Here is a 5,075-nt window from a genome sequence, read left to right as displayed (position 1 = left end):
ACACTAGATCGCGTGTTTCTTGTCGCGAGACGAGACCCCCGCGGCTGGGCGCCAGGGGCACGTGTGCCCTTTGGCTTTGTTTTTGTTTTTTTTTTTATTTTGTCTCCCGTACCCCTGGGCGTATCGGTTGGGCCGGGAGGCCACCCACCCACCCACCCACCCACCCACCCACCCACCCACCCACCCACCCACCCACCCACCCACTCCGCTGCATTCGGTGCGGCGGGCTGAGGCGTATCGGTTTTGCGGCCGCCTCCCCCTCCCCCGCCCCCGCACAACCACCCCCTCTCCCTTGTTCCCCTGGCGTGGGTGCTGCGATGGGTGCCGCCTCCGTGCGCGCGGGAGCGGCGGGGGCGGCGTCGGCGGCCGGGCGCGCAGTGTACTGCCGCACTACAGCATATCGCTTTGTCTGCCAGGCGGGCGTCGCGTGGAGGCGGCGGCGGCGTCGCGTGGGTGCCGTGCGGCGCCGCGTGGTAACGTAGCGCCCACCGCAGTGCGGTGAACTACAATACCTCCACACCATGGATGTGAAATAAAATATAATAACACATGATGCTCCGCAAGAAAATAGACTTGGGATAGGGTGTGTCGTTGGCAAGTCCCCGGGGCGGTTAGTGTGGGTGGTGATAAGTCCGTAGGAGGGGAGCCACCTGTGCGAATGTCGGTAAACTAGTTTCGCATGTGGCCCACAGACTGTGCCTCCATCTACAGGAATCTCCCGAGACTAGGTCCGGCGCAGAACACGGCCACCTACTGGTCCGTCCCGACGACGATACCGCCCTCTATGAGACGGCCGGCGGACTATGATGTCGATGTCGCCTACAGCGCCCGCTTGACGACCCAGAGTAAAACGCCTGCTGCACCCCCTCTTCACGGCAGGTGACGCAAATCGAGTCAAAAGTGGTGGACCGACGGTCACTCCAGCCGCACCTGTGAATGCGCCACCCCCACCGCCCGACTCGCAACTCGAGCGGATGTACGGCGGACTTTTCCCGCAATCGTACATTGCAGTCCACCCCCTATATCTTCCACTTCATGAAGAGTTATCTCCCAAAAGCCAAAGTCCCCGCTGTCCCAATACATGCTCTGGACGGCGGGCCGCGAGACGTGACGCCCGGTGGCAAAGAGTGCGCCGCTGAGGATATAGAGGGTCCGTCCCCCCCGCACAGTGGTGACGGTGTGCGGGTAGTGTTTCCGACACCGCTTCCTGCGGTGGCAACGCTGGGGCAGAGTCGATACTCGCCCACTGGTGGAAGGTAAGCATTCTGCTTTACATCAGTACATAACTAATATTTCAGTCGTCTGACGTCCCTGCTTAGTAAATGATGCAGGACCACATACATAGATGATACATACTGTAAACTGGGGAGGACAGTGTGAACCGCACTCGACCCAGTCACCCTATCTCACAGTCCACTCTGTGTGTAACAAAGCGAAAGCACCAAAGCACTATCGTTCAACAACATCCATTTTATCCTCGCTGCCACAGGACACTATCCAAAGAACGACAAGAGGAACGTCACGTCCACTAATAAGACAGAATGTCTCACACCACCCGCAAACAACGCAGCTCAAATCAGCCAGCAACACCCACAGTGGTCCACCCAGTATCAACACAGGACGCAACGCCACGCCACAACACAAAAGGTACAAGTAATAAAATACCCTTTGGCCACAACTCCTTATAAAGGCATCGAACCAACCCACCACCTGACACCAGCCAAACGTACATCCTGATTTGACACATCTCTGGCAACCTAACCCACGTTGGCCCTTAACCTAACCCACGTTGGCCCTTAACCTAACCCACGTTGGCCCTTAACCTAACCCACGTTGGCCCTTAACCTAACCCACGTTGGCCCTTAACCTAACCCACGTTGGCCCTTAACCTAACCCACGTTGGCCCTTAACCTAACCCCACGTTGGCCCTTAACCTAACCCACGTTGGCCCTTAACCTAACCCACGTTGGCCCTTAACCTAACCCACGTTGGCCCTTAACCTAACCCACGTTGGCCCTTAACCTAACCCACGTTGGCCCTTAACCTAACCCACGTTGGCCCTTAACCTAACCCACGTTGGCCTTAACCTAACCCACGTTGGCCCTTAACCTAACCCACGTTGGCCCCTTAACCTAACCCACGTTGGCCCTTAACCTAACCCACGTTGGCCCCTTAACCTAACCCACGTTGGCACCTTAACCTAAGTTACGCTGCACCTTACCCCAAGTTACGCTGCACCTTAACCCAAGTTACGCTGCACCTTAACCCAAGTTACGCTGCACCTTAACCCAAGTTACGCTGCACCTTAACCCAAGTTACGCTGCACCCTTAACCCAAGTTACGCTGCACCTTAACCCAAGTTACGCTGCACCTTAACCCAAGTTACGCTGCACCTTAACCCAAGTTACGCTGCACCTTAACCCAAGTTACGCTGCACCTTAACCCAAGTTACGCTGCACCTTAACCCAAGTTACGCTGCACCTTAACCCAAGTTACGCTGCACCTTAACCCAAGTTACGCTGCACCTTAACCCAAGTTACGCTGCACCTTAACCCAAGTTACGCTGCACCTTAACCCAAGTTACGCTGCACCTTAACCCAAGTTACGCTGCACCTTAACCCAAGTTACGCTGCACCTTAACCTAACTTACGCTGCACCTTAACCTAACTTACGCTGCACCTTAACCTAACTTACGCTGCACCTTAACCTAACTTACGCTGCACCTTAACCTAACTTACGCTGCACCTTAACCTAACTTACGCTGCACCTTAACCTAACTTACGCTGCACCTTAACCTAACTTACGCTGCACCTTAACCTAACTTACGCTGCACCTTAACCTAACTTACACTGCACCTTAACTGTCACATGTAACGTCACAGGAATGTAGCTTTGCCTAACAGCAACCCTCTGAACATAGTTCACTGCTTGGATCCTCTGGTGTCATGTGTATTTCTTGATGCCATGGTGCGTACCCTCACATAAAGGTCTTTCGAGTGTTGCGTACTTTCTACACAGTCCCGCTAACCACTGGAAGGGTGTACCGCTACAGAACGAATATCGCCCTCCCCTCCTGCCCTTCCAAGCTGGTCGGTCAGGCGTTTGTTTGTGAAATGAGCCTTGCAGCTGTTCAGTTGCATTCGGTTGTCGATGCAGTCAGTGTACGTTGTGGTACGGCCTGTGTGGACTGTCCGCTGATGTACGCGTAACCCACACTGATCATCCGTCGTTACGTACTGAGTGACATAATGTGGCACATGCTTGACCGTACACCGGCTGCGCCCTACAATGGCGAATCATAAGGGCCATATGTTGTGCACGATGCTACTTGTCTCGTCTCCCCATTACAGCGAGATTGCACTGTTGTACGCCGTACAGACATGTGGTAGGTAGGTACGGACGAAAGTATTGCATGTTGGCCCCCCCCCCCCCCCCTCCTCCCTCTGCCGGGAATCAGCGTGAGCCGTCTGTTGATGTAGCGACGAGGGTTTTCCTATTTAATCGTATTGCCCCACACAACATGATAGCACGGTGGACCGCGTTCCACATCTGCGACATGCTACAGAGGCCGGTTGACAGTCGACCGCGCAAGGGACATTGCACACGTGCGCGGACCATCTTCCACGTGTTCTCTCGTGTACATGCCGCAGTGTGTATGTGGGCTGATGTAGCGTGTCGTGACACATAACATGCAGGCATGCCAGAATCGTAGATTTCGCAAATGTAGATTGACGTATACGTTTGCTGCCAAAGATCCGCAAATGAACTGGAAATCAGTTGTTGAGCGGTTGTTCGCGCTGCAGGTGCATCGGTGATAGCGACGATCGGTACATCTATGAACCGGTTGTTTCGGCGGTACCCGCCATGCCCCCGAACCTGAGTTGGCCATGTGGGTATGAAGCGATACGAGGCTGTGGCTTGGCGGGACAGTCCCCGGCCGGTGAGGGGGGGCCGCCCGGCGTGCTGGCCGCGCGCTGCGTGAGCGCACGCACTACAGCCGGCTGGTGGGGGGCGCCCAGTGGCAGGAGCGCCGGCCGACGGGCCCGGCTGGCGTCCCAGCTATGCGCCGGCGCACCCTGCGCGCGGCGCCAGGCGGCCAAAGTGGGTTCTGCCGAGCCCGGTGCGAAGCGCGGTGGACATCTGCAGTGTGCTGGTCCGATTGCGGACTGTGTGCGTTGAGGATGCGCCGCCGCCCGGCACTCGGCGTCGCGACGCCGTCTGCTGCTCGGTCGCCCCCAGCGGTTCTCGCAGGTGGTTTGTATCGCAGCTCTGCGGACGTGTTGGCGCGTGCGCTGTGCTGGGAGAGTTCGCTTCTGCACCCAAGTGGGGCTTTGCCCTTCTGTGGCGCTGGCGTTGGAGCTGCCGGTCACCGTAGGTGGCGCGTGTTGTTTCCCGCCGGCAATGCCACGACAGCACGCTCCCGGGCCTCTGTCGGCAGCGGCAAGCTCAGTTGGGAGCACGGGTGTTCGCACTGAAAGCGTCTACTCGCCCATCTCCGGGCGATTGCGCCTCTCTCGAACCCGACCAAGTACTTAGGACGGCGCTGCGCGCCGCCGGGACCTGAGAGGGTTTCGAGGTGTATCGTGCAGGGGAGCTCAGCCTCCTCCTGTTTGCAGAATAATTGAGCGGACGCTTGCGTGTTCGCGCGGGCCCTCGGGACACACTCCCGGGCGGCCGGCTGCTCAGCTCTCGTTGACGCAGCTCCCTGGTTGATCCTGCCAGTAGTCATATGCTTGTCTCAAAGATTAAGCCATGCATGTCTCAGTACAAGCCGCATTAAGGTGAAACCGCGAATGGCTCATTAAATCAGTTATGGTTCCTTAGATCGTACCCACGTTACTTGGATAACTGTGGTAATTCTAGAGCTAATACATGCAAACAGAGTCCCGACCAGAGATGGAAGGGACGCTTTTATTAGATCAAAACCAATCGGATTGGCTCGTCTGGTCCGTTTGCCTTGGTGACTCTGAATAACTTTGGGCTGATCGCACGGTCCTCGTACCGGCGACGCATCTTTCAAATGTCTGCCTTATCAACTGTCGATGGTAGGTTCTGCGCCTACCATGGTTGTAACGG

At 56.6% G+C, this 5,075-nt stretch overlaps 1 non-coding gene across 1 annotated transcript in view; it reads left to right on the top strand.

The window, feature by feature from the left end:
* The first annotated feature begins 4,701 nt into the window (after positions 1 to 4,701).
* LOC126324372 (small subunit ribosomal RNA) overlaps positions 4,702 to 5,075 on the top strand; it is a 1,893-nt gene continuing 1,519 nt past the window's right edge. The window contains exon 1 of the ribosomal RNA XR_007559846.1: positions 4,702 to 5,075. This exon is cut by the window's right edge and continues 1,519 nt beyond it. This is a non-coding gene — a ribosomal RNA (small subunit ribosomal RNA).

The sequence above is a fragment of the Schistocerca gregaria genome, unplaced genomic scaffold (assembly GCF_023897955.1).
Source record: "Schistocerca gregaria isolate iqSchGreg1 unplaced genomic scaffold, iqSchGreg1.2 ptg000886l, whole genome shotgun sequence".
NCBI lineage: Eukaryota > Metazoa > Arthropoda > Insecta > Orthoptera > Acrididae > Schistocerca > Schistocerca gregaria.
The sequence above is the reverse complement of the archived record's forward strand: the minus strand, read 5'-3'. Positions and strand labels throughout refer to the sequence as shown.